The sequence below is a fragment of the Panicum virgatum genome, chromosome 7N (genome assembly GCF_016808335.1).
Source record: "Panicum virgatum strain AP13 chromosome 7N, P.virgatum_v5, whole genome shotgun sequence".
NCBI classification, from domain to species: domain Eukaryota; kingdom Viridiplantae; phylum Streptophyta; class Magnoliopsida; order Poales; family Poaceae; genus Panicum; species Panicum virgatum.
Genome location: NC_053151.1, coordinates 47386932 through 47408104, shown reverse-complemented (window position 1 = coordinate 47408104; position 21173 = coordinate 47386932). Strand labels below are relative to the sequence as shown.

The 21173-nt window shown below is 50.9% G+C and overlaps 1 pseudogene across 1 annotated transcript; it reads left to right on the top strand.

Moving 5' to 3' along the window:
• The first annotated feature begins 235 nt into the window (after positions 1 to 235).
• Positions 236 to 7115, top strand: LOC120681770 (annotated as a pseudogene). Its single transcript, XR_005678079.1, has 10 exons — positions 236 to 579; positions 700 to 929; positions 1089 to 1143; positions 1574 to 1950; positions 3138 to 3397; positions 3494 to 3810; positions 3892 to 4115; positions 4203 to 5028; positions 5110 to 5351; positions 5674 to 7115. The product of XR_005678079.1 is annotated as an ABC transporter B family member 19-like (transcript).
• The last annotated feature ends 14058 nt before the right edge of the window (positions 7116 to 21173 follow it).

Sequence of the window (21173 nt, the reverse complement as noted above, 5' to 3'; positions counted from 1 at the left end):
TTGACTGTACGATTCGAGGATGGTTACTGTAGCATCACTGTAGCCAATCATCGATTAATTACTATCATTAGATTCGTCGTGAAAAGTTACACCCATCCGTGAAAAGGTTTTGCAAATAAACTTCATTTAGTTCTCCATGCATTGAAGATTCTTTTCTCGGGAAATGTGTGCTAAGTAGTACTAGCAGTAAACCAAACAGGGCCTTTATCACTCCTACCCCCGACGCCGCGCTAGCTTCTGACTTGACCACCGCAGCGCCGAACACAAAAGCTCACCACCACCGCAACCGCAACCGCAACCCACAAACCTCGCCTGCACGTCACCGATACCGAGGCGAAGCCGAGGCAGGCAGGCACACTCCCCCCTCCTCGCTCTGCAGCCCTCACCGGCCACCGCAGGCCAAGAAAGAAGCAAAAGCGGCGACGCCGTCTCCAATGCCTCAGGGCGCCGCGGCGGCGGCCTGAGAGCGGCGGACGGCGAGCCGCGCTGTCGACTGTCGAGGTCGGGCGGGGGAGCGCATTGCGATGGCGGAGTCGGCGGCGGCGGACGGGAAGGCGGCGAACGGAGCAGGGGGAGGGGGTGATGCGGCGGGGGACGGGAAGAAGAGGGTCGACCAGGCCGTGGCGTTCCACGAGCTCTTCTGGTTCGCCGACAAGTGGGATCTCATGCTCATGGCGGCGGGCAGCCTTGGCGCGGGAGGGGGTGATGCGGCGGGGGACGGGAAGAAGAGGGTCGACCAGGCCGTGGCGTTCCACGAGCTCTTCTGGTTCGCCGACAAGTGGGATCTCATGCTCATGGCGGCGGGCAGCCTTGGCGCGCTGGCGCACGGCGCCGCCATGCCGCTCTTCTTTCTCCTGTTCGGGGACCTCATCAACGGCTTCGGCAAGAACCAGACCGACCTCCGCACCATGACCGACGAAGTCGCCAAGGTCCGTACTTTCTTCCTCCCTTCGCTCACTCAAACAGCTTTGCCTGCCATTACCAGCCGTCTATCTCGGATAGAAGCCTTCTTCCGCCGAGATCGCCGTTTCTCGTCGCAACTCAGCAGTGTGTATGGTGCTAACAGACCGATTCGTCCTCTCTTGCAGTATGCGCTCTACTTCGTCTACCTCGGGCTGGTGGTCTGCGTCTCCTCCTACGCAGGTGACCACCTCTATCCATCCGCTGTTCCTCCACCCCCTCGAGTTCCGTACGATTCCCCATCACTTGCTGTCTTCTCCGACGCACCAAGGTTCTTTTCAAGCATTAGTAGTGGAGTACAGGGGCCTATTTGCGAAATAGGATCTGGTCCTGGCCGGTGGGGCATCTCGAAGACCACCCCACTCACGACACAAGTCCCGTCGACATCACACCAGACGGGGAAAAGTTTACAACTGTACCATGTTTGTCTCGTTTTCGTGTCGACGAATCCGGCGAGCGAGCTCGCCGGCGTCCATGCCGGGTGCCGGCGGCGTGCCTGCTGCATCCGTACACAATGGCGTTGCGACCTTCGGCACTCAAGTTGCTACCTTGTGCATTCAGCACATTCTTCATTCCTGCACACTGGCTGAAGCTGCACTCTTTCGTTTTCCAGAGATCGCGTGCTGGATGTACACCGGGGAGCGGCAGGTGATCGCGCTCCGGAAGGCGTACCTGGACGCCGTGCTGCGGCAGGACGTGGGGTTCTTCGACACGGACGCGCGCACGGGCGACATCGTGTTCGGCGTCTCCACCGACACGCTGCTCGTGCAGGACGCCATCGGCGAGAAGGTCGGCAACTTCATCCACTACATCGCCACCTTCCTGGCCGGGCTGGTCGTGGGGTTCGTAGCGGCATGGCGGCTCGCGCTGCTCAGCGTGGCCGTCATCCCCGCCATCGCCTTTGCCGGTGGCCTGTACGCGTACACGCTCACCGGCCTCACTTCCAAGAGCCGGGAGTCCTATGCCAATGCCGGCGTCGTCGCGGAGCAGGTAACAGACTCTTTGGCATCTTTGCCTCCTGTCGTGTTTCCCGTGTGGAACTTGGCAGCTGCTATTCTTTGCACTGTTGCTTAGTGTCATCACATATATTTCTCTTGGATAAGTGTTCATGTTAGATGGATAAGTGTTCATGTTAGATTAGTCTATATATTTCCGTAGTGCGCGGTTGGACTTGTGGGGGAATTGGACTGGTGGGTAGGTAGTCTTTATTGGTGCTGTCTGCTGATTAGGAGCCAAAAATCTTGTTTTTATGCTGCAAGAGGACTGACCAACATGCGATTTGTTCTTTTTCAACTTTGTATGCTTTGGGAATCCTATGAGCCAGTCGAATACTTGGTGGGGCAGTGCTTGCTGCTCTCTCTTTTCCACGGGACTTGAGTGCTCAACTTTTGGTGTTGTGGTGCTGTCGCCCCATTTTCTACGACTCTATATATGGATTTTGATCAGGAGTGGCTATTTGCACTAGGCTGATGGCTCACTAAAAAATAGTAAAAAGACTTTTTCCTGACTAATAATTTATTACCAAGTAAGAAGGTTTGGCATGCTATGCCTAAGCCTAACAAAGTGACTTTAAGTTGTTGTGTGAAGAACACACTGTTGACCTACTTGTTAATATTAGCAGAGGGTTGGAAAATTCTGCATAATAGTTCTGCGTGCAGTTTCCACTGCGATCTCTCTTATGCAGGGTGTCAATTGTGGTGCCCTGTATGAATAAAATCTAGTGATGCAACTTTGTTGGGATAATAAGATCTTCTGATTCTGTTGTGGGTAACAGACAATCACTGGAAAACATGTAGCATGCAGTGTTAGAGGAATATGGGAGTTCAGTTACAATTTTTAGCCATATGATGCAGATGATCAACTGTTTGTAACAAGAAAGCGTGTGCATGATTTTGTTTATTTGATTCTTTCCATATGGAAACCACACATATATCTTTTATAGAACAAAACTACATATATGTTCCTACGCAAATCCCAATTGCCTTAGGATTTGCGCAATTTAACTTTTATTTATAATGGAGTACTTCTCTCAACTATGTTGCTACCAGCAATAGGTGTTATTTGTTTATCGAGTAATGTTCAAATTATTTTGCTTGGCACTGTCTATTGAACCATCTTGCAATTTATACAAAAGTAGTTTATTCTACTTAAATGCTGACTGAAACATTCTTGAACAGGCAATTGCCCAAGTAAGAACAGTTTACTCTTTTGTTGGAGAGAGCAAAGCACTCAATTCCTATTCTGAGGCGATTCAGAACACACTGAAGCTCGGTTACAAAGCTGGGATGGCTAAAGGTCTTGGGATCGGATGTACTTATGGGATAGCATGCATGTCCTGGGCATTGGTATTCTGGTATGCTGGTGTTTTCATCAGGAATGGGCAGACTGATGGTGGAAATGCTTTTACAGCAATCTTTTCTGCAATTGTCGGTGGCATGTAAGTGAGAAAAGAGGGATGTTGATGTTATGATGATTCTGTTTAATTTGTTTTCGCCTGTCCATGAGCTGATAAATGCTTCATTTGTTTCTGCAGGAGCCTTGGGCAGGCTTTCTCAAACCTTGGAGCCTTCAGCAAAGGGAAAATTGCTGGTTACAAACTGCTTGAGGTCATTCGCCAGAAACCGTCTATAGTCAACGATCACAAGGATGGGAAGTGGTTGGCTGAGGTCCATGGAAACATAGAATTCAAGGAAGTTACATTCAGTTATCCTTCAAGGCCTGATGTTATGATCTTTCGGGATTTCTCTCTTTTCTTCCCTGCTGGTAAAACTGTCGCGGTCGTTGGAGGCAGTGGATCTGGAAAAAGCACTGTTGTGGCTTTGATAGAAAGGTTTTATGATCCTAATGAAGGTAACAAATGCTTTGCCTCAGAGGTCTGGTTTTTACACTTTGTGAATGTATAGATCCAACTTAAACTTCACTGCATTGCAGGCCAGGTTTTGCTTGACAATGTTGACATAAAAACACTCCAATTGAGGTGGCTGAGAGATCAGATTGGTCTAGTAAACCAAGAACCTGCTCTTTTTGCAACCACTATCCTAGAGAATATACTGTATGGAAAGCCAGATGCCACTATTGCAGAAGTTGAGGCTGCAGCGACTGCATCCAATGCTCATAGTTTCATATCTCTTCTTCCAAATGGCTACAACACAATGGTGTGTCTAATATTTTCCCTCTGTCCCTCTGTGCATGTAGTTGAGTGTAATCAACAAATATTAACTTTATCATAATATTGTTCACAGGTAGGTGAGCGAGGCATCCAACTTTCTGGTGGTCAGAAGCAACGTATAGCGATAGCTCGTGCTATGCTGAAGAACCCGAAGATTCTGCTCCTTGATGAAGCTACCAGCGCTTTAGATGCAGACTCAGAAAGCATTGTGCAAGAAGCTCTTGACCGCTTAATGGTTGGGAGGACGACTGTAGTTGTTGCCCACCGTCTGTTCACTATAAGAAACGTGAACATGATTGCTGTGATCCAACAAGGCCAAGTTGTTGAGACTGGGACACATGATGAACTCCTAGCAAAAGGCAGCACTGGAGCATATGCCTCCCTGGTCCGTTTTCAGGAATCAACGTGGAATAGGGATCTTGGAGGTGCATCTACCCGCAGGTCACGATCGATGCACTTGACAAGCTCACTTTCCACCAAATCTCTTAGCCTGAGGTCTGGAAGTCTAAGGAACTTGAGCTATCAGTACAGTACTGGAGCAGATGGTCGCATCGAGATGATCTCCAATGCAGATAATGACCGCAAATACCCAGCACCACGTGGTTACTTCTTGAAGCTCCTGAAATTGAATGCTCCTGAATGGCCTTATGCTGTGTTGGGCGCCATTGGTTCTGTCCTTTCAGGATTTATTGGTCCAACATTTGCCATTGTTATGGGTGAAATGCTTGATGTGTTCTACTACAGGGACCCCAATGAAATGGAGAAGAAGACAAAGCTATATGTGTTCATCTATATTGGCACAGGCATATATGCTGTTGTTGCTTATCTTGTGCAGCATTACTTCTTCAGCATCATGGGAGAAAATCTTACAACCAGGGTAAGGAGGATGATGTTATCCGGTATGTATCATCTCCATTCCACAATCTGTTTTTGTGGTGCTAACTTGAATATAGTATGAATAACGACTGTGTTTACTGCAGCAATACTTAGGAATGAAGTGGGTTGGTTTGACGAAGAAGAAAACAACTCAAGTCTTGTGGCTGCTCGTCTAGCAGTCGATGCAGCAGATGTGAAGTCGGCTATAGCTGAGAGAATATCAGTCATCCTGCAGAACATGACGTCCCTTATGACTTCATTCGTTGTCGGTTTTATCATTGAATGGAGAGTGGCACTCCTTATTCTGGCTACTTTCCCGCTTCTTGTGCTTGCCAACTTTGCCCAGGTAATTTCTTGGTCTACCCTTCAGTGATCTATCTCTTCCTTTCACTGTTAAAACTTAATATACTAGTGCATCTATACTAAGTCCATGCACCCAATATACTAAGAACATATATTAGCTATTAAAACTTAATATACTAGTGCATCTATACTAAGTCCATGCACCCAATATACTAAGTCCATCCATAAGAACATATATTAGCTAATTTAGAAAAATCTGTCAAAATGAGAATAATCCTTAGATTTGCTCAGCTGTGTAGGAAATGTAGAATGAAGGCAACTTCATGTGTCTAAAATGACAATGTTGTTTGTTTTTATGCTTTCAGCAAATTTCAATGAAGGGCTTCGCTGGTGACACAGCAAAGGCACATGCCAAGAGCAGTATGGTCGCAGGTGAAGGAGTGAGCAATATCCGCACCGTGGCTGCCTTCAACGCTCAAAGCAAGATCTTGTCACTCTTCAGCCATGAACTGCGCATACCAGAGCAGCAAATCCTTCGACGTAGCCAGACATCAGGTCTTCTGTTTGGCCTTTCACAGCTCTGCCTGTACTCCTCAGAAGCGCTCATTCTCTGGTATGGTTCTCATCTCGTCCGGTCACATGGATCCACCTTCTCCAAGGTCATCAAGGTTTTTGTTGTCCTTGTGGTGACTGCCAACTCCGTAGCTGAGACAGTGAGCCTAGCCCCAGAGATCGTCCGCGGAGGTGAATCGATCCGATCCATCTTTGGCATCCTCGACAGGGCAACAAGAATTGAGCCTGATGATCCAGAGTCGGAGCGTGTCACCGCCATCCGAGGGGACATTGAGTTGCGGCATGTGGACTTTGCCTATCCAGCACGCCCGGACATTCAGATCTTCAAGGATTTCAACCTGAAAATCCAAGCTGGGCGCAGCCAAGCTCTAGTCGGAGCCAGCGGTTCAGGGAAGAGCACTGTCATTGCTCTCATTGAGCGATTCTATGATCCGACTGGGGGAAAAGTTAGTATTGATGGAAAGGACATCAGGAGGCTGAACTTGAAGTCCTTGCGGCTCAAGATTGGCCTGGTGCAGCAGGAGCCGGTCCTCTTTGCAGCGAGCATACTAGAAAACATTGCATATGGCAAGGATGGTGCAACCGAGGAGGAGGTGATCGAGGCGGCAAAGACAGCAAATGTCCACGGCTTCGTCAGCCAGCTTCCTGACGGCTACAAGACTGCAGTCGGCGAGCGTGGCGTGCAGCTCTCGGGTGGGCAGAAGCAGCGGATCGCCATCGCCAGGGCAGTGCTCAAGGACCCGGCCATCCTGCTGCTGGACGAGGCAACAAGCGCCCTGGACGGAGTCCGAGTGCGTGCTGCAGGAGGCGCTGGAGCGGCTGATGAAGGGGCGGACCACCGTCCTGGTGGCGCACCGCCTCTCGACGATCCGAGGCGTGGACCGCATCGCGGTGGTGCAGGACGGGCGGATCGTCGAGCACGGTAGCCACTCGGAGCTCCTGACCCGGCCGGAGGGCGCGTACTCGCGGCTGCTGCAGTTGCAGCACCACCGTGTCTGACGGCGAAGTGCAGGCGCATCCTCTGATTAATACATGATGACACCTTCGTTTTGGAGACTGGGATGGCCAGAATTTTTTCGGTTGGCGGTGGTCGTGCGGATGTAGATACTAGGGCAACCGTGTATGTTCTTAATGCTGTCGATCGCAAGCTTAAACTTGGAACCTGCGATCTGTATCTTCTCCCCGGAATGTACGATGCGACTCTTCTTTTTGTTAACTCCCCCCTTTCTGTTCCCGCATTCTTCTTTAGGTGCGTCGTGAAATCAATGGTGATGTGATTCTGGAGTGGAATCAATCGAGATTCCTTAACTGCGCGGAGGCCGCAGGTCGTATGATCCCCGAGCACTGTCGCAGTCGGAGCCGAGCCAACGTCAGCATCTCGGCGGGCATGGCGCGGCGGCGCCAGTCCTCTTGGCGGGCATGGCCGCATGGCGGCTCGATCCGGATTTTTTTTTTAGGGTCGATCCGGAAATGGGATGGGGGGAGGCAGCAGAGTTCGGCCCATACATTGTGTTTTCCAAGAGGCCCATCTCAGCCCATACGCTGAAAGGTTGCTTATACATCCTGTGGGCCTAATATTAATATAGGGTCCAAGTTGATTTGTCCGTTTCCGGTCTTTATACACCGTCAACAAAAACCGTACTTACACTAAAAAAACAAAAACCGTACTTAATTTTCCACTGTTCACTGCCCGCTCATCTATAATCATTGAGCACAGCACAATTGGGCCCGCAATTAATGAAGGCTCGGTGGGCCCTCCTGCACTTTGCGTGCCAGCCAAACTAGGCGTCTTCGGCCGCTGGCACGTCGAGCTCCTCCGGCCGCCGGGGGGCGCCGGTCGTAGCAGCCGTACGCCCGGTGCCAGTACCTGTGCAGTCGCCATACGCACCCTGCCGGTACACCTGGTTCCTCCGGTAGGTGGCACGTAACAACGTAACCTGGCGCGCGCGCGCTGTGCGTGCGTGGGGCTCCTCCGTCGCCCGCCGCACGGCACGACGACGCCGCGGGCCCGCCGGATCGGATGAGCGCCATGGATTTGGTTCCCCCTGTGCGCGGCGTACTTGGGAGGTGCGGCGCCCGTACGCACGGAATGCATGGCGGAGCAGCGCGCGGTCGGGCTCAGCGCATTGATGGGGGAGGGGGCTGGGCTCCGGCGGCCGCTTGACCGGCCGGTTGGCGGCGGGTTGCTGCAGCGGCGACTGTTTCGGCCGATCCGCGCGGTGTCCGCCGCACTGTGGCGGCGGAGGTCGGCGACGCGGCCGCCCGCGGCTGGATGGGGACGGACGGGGAGGCCGGAAGCCGAGGCCTCCCCAAGTCCCCAGCAGCGCGTGGCCACTGGTCCCGGCCTCCCGGGCGGTGGTTGAGACGGGGGTGGACTCAGCGCCGCGCCCTGCTACACTACAGGCTCCGGCGAGCGAATCGCGCTTGGTTACGCTAATGAGTTGGCACTTGGTAGGGTGGTCTCTCTCGTGGTGCGTACTACGTCGCGTATCACGACGGGGCCCCGGTTTGTACTTTGTAGCTAGGCAGTACAGTGTGTGCGCTGATCACACATGCACGGACATACTCTACCGTACCAAAGCCTTCTATACTCGTACGTGCTCCATTATCCCTGACGCCAACACATGCACAGCACAGTGCTACAAATCTTGGAGATTCTCCTTGGGACACGTACACGAATAGCAGAGAAGACGATCCTGATCAATGGTGAATAGAGCAGCGCCCATACGTGCGCCGTACAGGTACAGCTAGCGATGGACGATCGACGGCAATGCACGCAGCACCTGTACGTACGCCAATAAGTTCGCGGCGACGCTCTCGTTGGGCACACGCGCTTTGTTTTATGGGTCAGTTGGATCCATGCCGCACCAATTTCTTGAAATTGGATCTCATGTTGAAAATCACGCCATTGAGTGGCATGATTTTCAACATGACACCCAATTTCACGGAGTTGTGGTGGCATGAATCGAATTTTCCCTTGTTTTATTTTGCTCCGTCCAGCCAGCTAAGAGCAAGTATAATAGGACATAGTCAGCTGGAGAAATGAACAGCCATGTTATCTAAATCCAACGTGGAGGAGCGAGAAATGAAGAAAGAGAATGAAATGGGCCCGGGCGAGTTACAAGTCGCCGGCGCAAAGCGGGCGGATGGGCGCGCGGCAGCTCCCATTCGCTATGCTGCTGCGCTCGCTGCGCACTAGCTGGATGCACTGCACCGCTTGCTACCTTTACTGTTGCAGCATTTATTGCTGCCACGCCGGTCATTATTTTCGCCCGCTGCTGGCGACGTTGTTATCCTTGCTCTAACACGCCCCCGGCACGGCCGGGAGCAACTAGCTAGCTTTCAGCCCCGTCGTCTCCATCGGTGAGCACGCCGCCGATGGCGATCCGTCATCCGAGCTGAGCGCGCACGCGTCCCCGCCGCACACACTATAGGACACAGGCTATTTGCCGTGTGCCTAAAACACACGGCAAAGCTCGGTTTGCACACGGCAAAGGCTTTGCCGTGTGTAGCACACGGCAAAAGCCCCACGACAACCAAGCATCGGCAAAGGTCTTCTTTGCTGTGGGTTTTTTATCGGGCACACGACAAAGCCTTTGCCGTGTGCAATATTTGACACTCGGCAAAAAAAAGGAGACGACGGCAGCTGACGGTGGCAAGGCGCCTTTGCCGTGTGCCCTGGATTTAGCACACGGCAAAGGTGTTTTCCAGCCAGGCCCATAGCCATTCTTTGTCGTGTGCTTTGGTTTTTGTACACGGCAAAGAATGGTTTTTTTGTCTGTTTTTATTGTTTTATCGTGTATATGGAACCCATAAGATTTTAGCAAAGCATATATATGAAAGTAGTTGTCGGTACCCTGCAGCTGGGGTACCCACTCATACTGTGCCAAGACTCGCGTAGTTATCCGTAACTATGCCCTAAGGATCTGAGCCGCCAGACCCTTGGGGTCCGACTCCATCTCACCGGACCAACGATCCCGGACCCGTCCCCGAGCGGGAAGCGGGTCCGGTGTCACCACGTGTCCCAGAGGTGGAAATGCTCAGCACCTGTGGCCGAGGACCCGGACCCCCGCAGGTCGGTCCGGGACCTCCACGTGCCATCCGGACTCCCGCAGATGGGTCCGTGACCTCCACACACCTATCCGGACCCCCGTGAGCTCTCGGCTCAGCTAGCTGCTCGGGAGGGGTCCGGAGCCGCCACGTGTCACGCAGACGCGGGCGCGGGCGCAAGCCTTCCGCTGGAAGCTCCCTCACCCATCCGCATTAAGTGCGAGTGGTTGAGGCAGGCTCTGCTGCCTCTGGGCACGGGGCAGCTTTTGTCAGTCCACACTGTGGATCGCCAGTTACCGAGGCGGAAGAGCACACTCAGGCTGAAGAGCACACTCAGGCTCACGCTGGACTCAGCACGAGACAGACTCTAGGCAATCAAGAACACAAGCTCTCACAGACTCTCTCGAGGCAAGGCAATACAACACACAGTGGACGTAGGGTGTTACGCTCCGGCGGCCCGAACCACTCTAAACTGCTGTGTTCATCGTGTTCTTGAGCGAGACCGAACTAGACTTAGCTAACCCCCGAGTACTCACCCTCTGGGCTGAGGCGGGTGCATTCCGCCACCCGGCTGTGGTTTGCCACACCACGACAGTAGTCATAACACACATTTCATATAACACAACCAGAACATATATATAACATAACCAAGCACGAATCCAAATACAGTGGGAATATCGTTCGTCCACAACCACAATTACACCACAAATAGTGCATACAAGTTTATGAATGTCTATAGAAGTTAATACAGTAAAGGTAGCATAGAGAGACAAATAAGAACCACTCAAGGGGCCGGCGGCGGGGGCACGTGCGGCCACGAGTGCTGCTGCGCGTACTGCTGCAAGTAAGCCACCCAGTGTGGAGGTGGCCACACCGGAGGCTGAGACGTCGGGGGAGGCGATATGTCTGGATTGACTGGCCCGTCATTGGATGCCGCCGATTGATTCTGCACATAAGTGACGATATTGCATTTGCGAGGATGTATTATATGAGAAATCAAATTCTGAGCATTATCCTAAGTTCAGAGTCGTAGTTGGTTGTATTCTAAGTCATTCAATGTGCTAAGTCTCTACGCTAAATGAAAAAGCGTTGATTGTTAAATTTCTCACCGGAGTAAGCTGAACTGGCGTAGGTGGTGCTGGAGTCGGAATCACTGCTGGCGGCGAAAGACCTATCGCCGAGCCCACAGTTCGCATGTAGCCAAGAGCCGTATCCAATGAAGCCTGCAAGTGGTCACGCTCGGCCCGCCACCTCGCCTCTTGGGCCTCTTGCCGTGCTTGGAAGTCTGCTTCCATCTGGGCCTGCAAAATTTGATTCCAAGGTTACAATACATAACATAGCGTACGTAAAAATCAAGGAATGCTAGATGAAACGGAAATAACCCTGAGTGCCGCCATCCGAACGTCTGTACTGTCTGGGCGGGAGCGTATCGCCGGGCTGGAGTTGGTGCTTCTGGCTCGAATCTGCGACAGACTGAGAGTGGTGGCCGGATTGATTGAGCTGTCGGCTATGTAGTAGCGGCCATGCTTCTTGCCTCCTCCCACCCTCATGACGACTTCTGCATCAATGGGCGTCGTGTACGGATCGAAATCGGGTCCGTTGACCTCCCTTGCCATCGAGGTATAGTCACTGAGGCGGCTGTGGACGCTCTGGTTGCTGTACGCACTGGGCGGGTCCTCCGGGTTGAAGGTGACATCTGATGTCGCCCTCCCCTTATGGGACAAAACGTACGCCTGTAGCTGGGATAAAAGCTGGCCACCATGTGACGCCGACTGCGAAAAAGAGCAAGGTGATTAGAAATTTAGAAGAATCGAAAGCTAGAGTAAAATAACAAATTCAAGTACCCATCTAGACGAAAACTCGCCGAGGTGATGGTTGCCCTGTTGGTGCGGTGCACCTGGCATCCTCAGACGCCGCTCCCGGGCATCTTCGTGGGCCTCAATCCAGGCTTGCGAGCACCACTGGTCCACTATCATTTCTCAGCACCGATAGTTTCCAGCTATCCACCACGGAGACACCTGTACGTCATCAAGTATATGTCAAATATAAAGATCGAATGGAGCGTACGTCATCTAAGGAGAAGTTTGTATTAATAATGTTGCACAGTTACCTGCACGTATTGTTCCCGAGTGAGCCTAATGTCTCTTGCTGCCGGTTTTTGACCTTCACTTTCTCGATGCGAGCCCTCCATACAGTCAGGGTAGTGCAGCTTGCATAGCAACCCCAGAATATCATTGGGTATGCGTTTGTGAACACCTGGAATAGTGATCACAAAGTTCCTGCAGAAAATATTTTTATCATATGTCAACTTGAATATATGAAAAGAAAACATAGTGATAACATCTAAAGGTACTTACCTTTTTCCGTCAGGCCGAATAATCGGCCGTCTCTCCAAAGGTATCGGTCGCTCCGGGAGTCTCGACGGGCCTCACTGCCAGACGGCGGGACCCCCCCTCCTCCTCCTCAGACGCGTCCCCTCCCTCCTGGTCCTCCTGGTCCTCGTCGTCCTGCTGCTGAACCCCCTCGTCGTCCTGCTAGTGGTCGCCCTCGTCCTCCTCGCCAGCGGTACCCACCTCAGGTACCGCGCCATCCTCCTCCTCAGACACGGCGGAGGCTACAGGCGAGGGTGACCTCCTGCAAGACCTCCTCCTCCCCCTCCTTCCCCTTCCTCCTCGAACCGTGCCAGAGCCCTCGGCCGGGTCCTCAGCTGGTGCAGACGCCGAGGAACTGGCTCCATCCGTCCTTCGGCTCCTCCCTCGAGCCGACTGTGCAACTCTGCCGAGGACCTCGTTGAGCGACCTAATCACACCTCCGCCGCATCCCACCGTCTTTGATCAATTTCCTGAGATTAAAAGAGTAAACCAAATCAGTACTTGTATTAGAAACAAATTAGTACAATAAATACAATAAATGAAAACTAATTAGAAAATAACATGTAATAAAAATGAATTGGTCATAAAATAGTACAACTACTAAAATTAACCTGACATCTAGTAAATTAATTAGAACAGATCTTACATGTCTTAGAAATACTCGTCATAATCAGGATTATCTGGATCATATGTCTCATCATCGCTATCTCGCGTGTCTAGATAATCAACGCCGTGCTCCAGAGGAGGAACGCTTTCTTCATCACCATCATTGTCTAGATGTAATCGCTCAAGTAATTGTAAGTCTTGCACATTATGAACCTCATCCGCGGCCTCCTCGTTCTCAACCCTTTCATTTTCTACTTCCATTCCGATCGCCTCAGTTAAGTCGATCTGAAAACTCCCTTCTAGCCCATCTTCTTGGAAGAACTCACCGACATATGTGTTTGGATCTATGTTGTAATCTTCATTATTCGGAATTGGAAGTTTACCGTGTGGCGATACCTTGTACACAACATCCCAACCTTTGAGATTCTCGGCCGTTTGGCACGGATATGACAAGTAATAAACTTGTGTGGCCTGTTGAGCGACAACATAGACATCGTCTCCTGGGTACACGGACGACTGTTGAATTTCAACTAGCCCAAGATTCGGAGTCCGTCTCACCGCTTGAGGATCAAACCAATGACATTTAAATATCACGGGTTTCAGAGGTTTTGAACCATGAAACGTGAGTTCGTATATTTCTTCGATTCTTCCATAGTACTCGAGCCCATCATCTCCTGGCACAAAAACTCCGGTATTTGTGGTTCTTCGATTGGGCCGACCCTGCTCATGCCTTGTTGTGTGGAAGCGATATCCATTCACGTCATAACCTCCAAACGACTTGACCCTATAGACACAGCCATTGGCAACCTGCCGCACCTCGGCACTCATAGACAGATCATTTTGGGCCTACATGTTCAAGCAGGCAAGTGCATCATATTATTCGCGCGTACAAACAACGAGTAATATCATACAACAAACGAACATTATCTTCTATTTGAACCAAGAAATGAAATCCGGCACTACCATTTCCTGCACCATGTCTAATAAGGGTCTTAGTTTCCTGGAGGGCCAGAATTGCATATGAAATTCCCTATATGAAAGATTCACGGTAAAGATTGTTGGAGAAAAAAAAAGGGAGTACCCAAAAACTAAAGGAATGCTCAGAACTTACTGTATGTACGGCTGGACTTCTGAAAGGTTGGTGAGCACATATAGCATGATAGTTCGCCACTCTTGAAGATTCAAGGTCTTGATGGTCACTACACTTGCACTTCCGAGTTGACCTCGGAAAAGACTGAGGTTCGAGTCATTTTCCCCAGCATTGTAACGAGGAGGTGGGTTATGCACGCTAGGAATATTGTCAGCATAGTATTTTGATGTGAAGTTTGAGACCTCCCCCAGAATGTATGCATCTGCGATGGAAGCTTCAATTTTGTATTTGTTTTTGCATTTAGTTCTAAGTACACGGCAAAGGAGACGGTCGGCCAAACGGCGTCCCTGGCCGCCACCTTTGCCGTGTGTCTCACTTTAGGCACACGGCAAAATGTGTGGTTTGTCGTGTGACAAACCTTTGCCGTGCGCCGCTTGGCCTGGCACACGGCATATGTTTGCTTTGTCGTGAACCGAATCTTTGCCGTGTGGCTTTTCTCGTGGCACACGGCAAACCCTACCTTTGCCGTGTGCCCGATGTTTGGCCCACGGCAAATGCTTCGGCACACGGCAAACGCAGGGTTTCCGGTAGTGACTGTGGCGCGAGTCAATGCACCAACACGCTCGCAACAAGTTGGTTGTGTTGAGATGTAGTGTCCCCGATCCGTAGCAGATGAGGTGTGAAGAAGATGTAGATAATTTGTTTCTCTTTCTGATCCTAAGCACACGAAGAACACAAGAGAAACAAATGTAAATAGAACTGATCTTTTATTCTCATAATGATAAGTACGTATTTCTTTATATAGAGCTCGTCTTTTAAGGGTAGATTTGGTATAAACCAATTATTATCCCTAACCTTAGGGATATCTGTTCAGGTTGGTTGCCCCGTGGCCTTGAACAAGCCAGCCAGCCATTCCGCTCGATCGGCCCCGGCTGGTTCCACTTTTTCCGAGCGACCGCGATCGCCACGTGCAGCTCTCGTAGACCACGGTACCGGTCGGTGGAACGTGCATGGGTATGCTAGCTTGTTCCTGATCGGTATCCTTTAACCACAAGGAACGTACGTGATGGGCCTGAGGGAACCAGCCGTCCACCCGGTTGGAAAGCCTGCCCATCATGGAGGGCCATGTCGATCGGTGTCGACCCGCTCTCAGGCCCCAGCCAAGACCGCCGGCGGGCCGGCCTCCGCTTCCAACAAGCCGACGTGATCGGATGGCGCGGCACGCGGCCCGACGTGGCGGACTAGCTAGCTAGCTCGCAACAAAAGGTACACTTGGGCGGCTCGGCCGAGTGCCGACTGCATGCTGCTGCACTATTACAAGTTCAATCAAATTTATATTCCCTCCGTTTCAAATTATAAGTTATTCCAAAAATCTTGGAGAGTCAAATCATTTCAATGTTTGACCAAAATTATAGAGAGAAACACAAAAATTTATGACATCAAATATATATACTATGAAAATATAACTAATAAAAAATCTAATGATACTTAATTGATATCGTAAATGTTATTGTCTTGTTGTATAAATTTGGTCAAACTTGAAAAAATTTGACTCTCCAAGATTCTTGGAATGACTTATAATTTGGAACAGAGGGAGTAGAAAATAAGAACAATGTTTTACAATACGAAATGAGCATAATTAAATACTTTCATAGTTCACTTGCACGACCGACCGGCTCGATCAGTAGAGAGACAAAATCGATGTATCTGCACATATATATAAGTCACAAAGAGATTCGGGGTCGATGGGGTTGAGGGATATGATCGAGGAATATAATACGGTTCTTGTGAGAGGTTTTCATAAGACAGAGACGAAAACAAAAACGATCGTGCATTTCAAGACGGGATTGATGTTTTCAGGTCAAGAAATGATACCCTCGACCTCGATTTCAGTGACTGATACACACTGCAAAATTTGACTCGCAGTAACTCACTGGCCAGAAGTCATGAAAGCCGATCTCCCTCGATCCGTGGTGCATGGATACGGACTGCCCAGGGTATGGCCTGGATCAGAAGCTCCTCCATCGCGCTATGGGAGCCTGTGGGCTGTGGCAAGTAGAAGACCACCCACCCAGTGCCCCGCAGGCGAGCGCGATTAATAAACGAGATGGCCTCGCGACTCCACTCGATCCGGGCACATATGGTCGGCGGCTCGGCGCTCTGCCGCACGCCGTGGCCGGCATTCGCCCAGCGCGCGCTCCGAGGTGGCGAGGCCCACCCCACCACCACCACCACCACCACCAACGGCCGACGCCGCCGCGCTAGATCTTGCGATAGCGAGCAGCGAGCTGAGCCGAGTTCGTTACCAGCAGCAGAAGAAACGATCGAACCCAACTCCCAACCCATCCACCGGCCGCGCCGCGCCGCCGGCATGTGCCGTGATGCACCCGCTGCAAGACAGACAGGGTGCAGACGAGATGCGTCATGCTCCATCCAGAGGGCACGGGGTGGGGACGGGGAACTCGGGATCGGATCGCCAGCCAGATGCCATCGGCCCCGATCAGGAGCAGGGTTTTTTTTCCCAACCGGTTTCCGGTAACCGCCGGCCACCGGTTCCGGTTTACCGGACCGGTTGGAGCGGTAACCGGTTAATACCGGTCAAAACCCGATTTGAATTCAAATTTCTCCGGTGAAGCGAAACCGACCGGTATACCGGCCGGTTATACCGGTTTACCGGCCGGTTTTGCCGGTATACCGGTAGTTTCGAGCAATTTTCCGACGCTTAAAAAATGGATCCCCGGTGTGAAATAAAAGGAAATTTCGGCATTAGCTATGCACATTTTAATGTAAATGACCCTACCAAAGCAATAATATATAATCATGCATACAAATACAATAGTAATAAGCGTGCATACAAATACGGAGTCATACACCTATACACATGAAATGAAAGTTCAACGTAGGAATGGGAAGACCCCCATTTGGGACGCGGTTTGGTATTCGGCGGTGGACATCAAAGCGATACCTCGCACTCTAAGCAGCTCAGCCTTGTAGTGTTGCCAAGTTTGGCCCGTCCACGCCGAGGTTGTCTGTCATTCCTGAACTAACATAGTATAAAAATGGGGGTCTTCCCATTCGTACAACCATCTCGTCGGTGGCTGCATACTGATGTCAGGAATGGGGTAGTGAAAAGAGTGCCTGGAATCGCTGTAGGAGGAAGAAGAGTGCTGTGGACTGTCATAGTCCGTTGGTCCACCTGTTCTTCTCTGCGAGTGCGGTACTCCATGGTCGGTGTCCTGAGTAGCATGTGTGAACTGAGTCTCCCCTGCAATCAACCAAATTTCATAATTAGTAGTCAATACTCATAGCCAGAAATATATGTCTATTTATATGTGCAATGTATACCTGTGAAACGAACACCACCACCACCAGCAAGCAGCAGCGTGAGCACCACTACCACCACCTCCAGCATCAGGATCAGCACCGTCACCATCATCACCATCATCGGCCGAGCTGCTATCCTCGGACTCCTGATACGGAGGACTACGCTCACCTTCTCCATCATCAGTCTCGGTGTCGCTGCTCACTGGTTTTGCTGTTTGTTTGCCTTTTTGACGCTTCGAGTCACCCTTCTTAGGCCCCTTCTACAACTTTCTCTTCCCTAGGTGAGTGCCACCTATATTTTGACGTGCCCAATCGCTGATGGAATCATTCCCCGTAGCCTCACGTAGATCTGACACGTTTATTTGATCTCTGACAATATGGGACGGGAGAGGGATGTCGCCGTCATCATCATCCTCGTCCAGAACTGGAGCCCGGTTAGATCTACCATATTCCATCCATTCCCGCACCGGATTATTCTCATCATAGAAAGAAAGATGGGCTAGCTGGTCAATGAAATCACCTTCTTCACGCATCAGTGGGCCGGAGACCTCCTCAAGTCGGAGACGAAGGTTGTAGTTGACATAGACAAGCTTATTAAGTTTCTTGTGCGACAACCGATTGCGAACCTTTGTATGCAGCAAGGCAAAAGTACTCCAGTTCCGCTCGCATCCACTGGACGAACAACATTGTGAAACAAGCCTCATGGCAAGGTACTGCAGTTTTGGAGTACTTGATCCGAACATCATCCACCAGGACGCTGCATGTGCAACCGAGTATGTAAGCAATATATTCAAATAGAGAAAAGTGAAAACAACAATTTCATATGAAATAACTCTTACAAGGGGATGTCTTTGGGTCCATCGCCATCCGCATTGCCATTTCACTGCTATACTCGCCAACTTTCTGCCGAAACACGTCAAACTCCTGCAATGCCTGGACGGCACCCTCGAGATGCCAAATATATCACATGACCCCATTGCAATATATCAAAAAGTTGATGACACTCATCCTCGTCGGACCAGTCCATGAATCACACATCAACGTGATGCCAAATAAGGGCCAGTCTTTCCGAAACTTTACGTACCTCGTCTTCAAGTCTTGCTCATTCTGATCAAGGTACTTGCCATCAATATCCCGTCCAGTGGGTGATGCGATACCTTCACCTGCAACCATATGAAAATCATGAGATACAAGAATGTAAGCTCATATGTATCATTGCAATGAAAGAAAACTTACCCCACTTCTGTGTCTCTCTGACCGCGCTGATAAAGTATGGACTGTCAGCCTGTCTTCCAGGTACTCCTGCAATATGGAAAAACTTTGACCAAGCTTTACCAATAGCTTCCTTTGCGTTCTTACCCTTCTGCGTCCAGGAGCCTGTATCAATCCTTGGTTGCGTCATTCCTCTTCTCCCACCAGCTGCCAAGTTATAGTCCTCCACCACAGGACTCTCCCTCTGCGAAGTGGACCTTCGAAACATCCTCTGCATAACATTCCCCCTCGTCGAACTACTACCCCCTCCACGCTCATATGCACCTCCTCTCTGTTCAACCCCCCGTCGGAACTCTGCTTCCGCTCTCGATAGATCCATAGCACGCTGCACCTGAGCCTCCTCATCTTCTTCATCACCGGGATAGTTTCCCTCCGCTGCAGCCTTCTCCCGTCTCAACCTCTCACGGGCCCGGTCAGCCGTTGCCTTCTTTGCCCTATCCAACTCACGCTGAAAGAAGTCCCGCACATCAGGTGGCACATTCCTGCAATGGACCACCTCCGCCCCGCGGTGAGCTAAATGTTGCTTCAATCTTGTTGCACCACCTCCTCCTTTCTGCGTACGACAATAGTTGTATCGCCATCCGGGATAAAGATTTTCACCATGTTCCCATACAACATCTCTATCTCTCCCAGACATTTTCTACCTGCATAAATGGACAACAAAAACACTCAATCAGATAAATGTAATCCTAAATCCTACACCTAAATCTTACCTAAATCCTAAATTAGTACACCTAAATCTTACCTAAAACCTATAACTTTTCAGCCATACACCTAAATGTAACCCAAATCCTAAAACAAATCATCTAATATTCTAAATCATACACCTAAATATGCCCTAACCAAGCATCCTACTCAAAAATTTGGAGCTCTTACCTTCTCTCCCGGTCGGGTCGGTAACCGGCGACACCGACCGGTAAACCGCTCTTACCGGCCGGTAAGCCGGCCACTAGCACCAGTACGCGCCGGATCCAGGGGTGCACCGGTAAGCCGGCCTAACCGGGCGGCCAACCGGGCACGGAGCGCGGCTAACCGGCCGCGGACGCCGGTCGCCTCCTGGGGGTGGAGGGGTGGCGCACAGGCACCGGCTGCGGCCGGATAGGGAAGGATTCTGGGGTGCTACCCCCCGGGTCACAAGGAACCCTATCTAAGCATACAGACCGCCATGGGCCTTCTTTTTTTTCTTTTTTGAATTTACTTTAAAATTCCTCAAACTAGGCTAAATGAACGAATTTTTGAGAAAGTTTTACATCATTAGATTCTTCACACCGTGTAGTATTTTTAGGGATTTTCTGGGATTTTTTCATTCTTTTGAATTCAAATTTGAATTTTGAATTATGACCAAGTTGATACCGGCCGGTTCACTGACCGGGCCGGTCCGGTTTGACCGGTAACCGGTCAAATCGGACCGGTTCCCACCGGTTAGGTGAACCTTGATCAGGAGGCGGGGGCGATCTCGGAGAGAGCGTTTTGTCCGCAGCCAGGGCGTGGTTCTTCCAGAGATTCTGCCGCTCTGGTTCGTTGGTCTTTGTCTTGACCGAGCTGGGGACAAAGCGTCCGTCTTGTGCCATGTTGCCCTGGCCGGCCTCGAGCTCTGTTTAGCTTCGTCCTCGCTTGCTCGAGAGAGGTGCGTGCACGAGCCCTCGTGCAGTCGCAAACAAATCATGGCGCCATGATTGCCGTTCAGACGTCGTCGCCGGACGAGAATCCTGGAAGCATACTACTCATCACCCAATAATTCCTGTTCTTACTAGTAGCTAGCTAGTACTGTGGCCACTCTCTCTGTTCTCCTAGGCCATAGGAGTATTTCATTTCATCTCAAAGGAGCCGACGGCCGACCGATCCTAGAGGTCAAAAACAGAAACACCTGCCGCTTACAAAATGTTACTGCACTGGATGTTATTCAGCTGTAGGCCTGTAGCTCACTGCATCTCTGGCTTCTCTGCATACCTTCTGAATACATGAGTGGCTTCTCTGCATACAACAAGATTGATAGCGGTGCATTCAGCTGTTCGCCATCAGGCAGGGACCCCCTCCTGTCTTCCAAGTAGCACACTGTGGGAGTGTGGGGTCACGTACACACGGACAACAGCACACAATCACTTTCTTTTAACTGATGTTAACCTGTCAGGCCGGGGGTTTCGTTTCCCTATACAGTTGAGAGTTCACACTTTCAGACAGGCCTAGGCAAAAGACACTACTACCGCATCACGAAACAAAACGCGAGACCGACCGGTCGAGCAAGCTTTTTAACTTTACACGCACCCTGAGGATTGGACTGGCTGACGACTACTGATGCAGTTCCCCTAGGGCGCCACTGACCAGCAGCAGCCAGCAGGTTCGTCCGACCCCATTTCGCATGCCGAGAGCTCCTCTCCCTGTCCTCACTTCATCAGTTGTCGCTGTTGTTATGGTTTCAGGTCGCCATTCCGGGGGTAAAGTTTAAGGCTACCCATAAGGCGCTGCTGGGTAGTGGGTACACTGCACTACACTCACATACAGCATCAGGCAGGAACCCCGAGATCACTGAAACAATTCATGCATTGCTGTTGACTAGCTAGCTAGCTCCAATTCATTC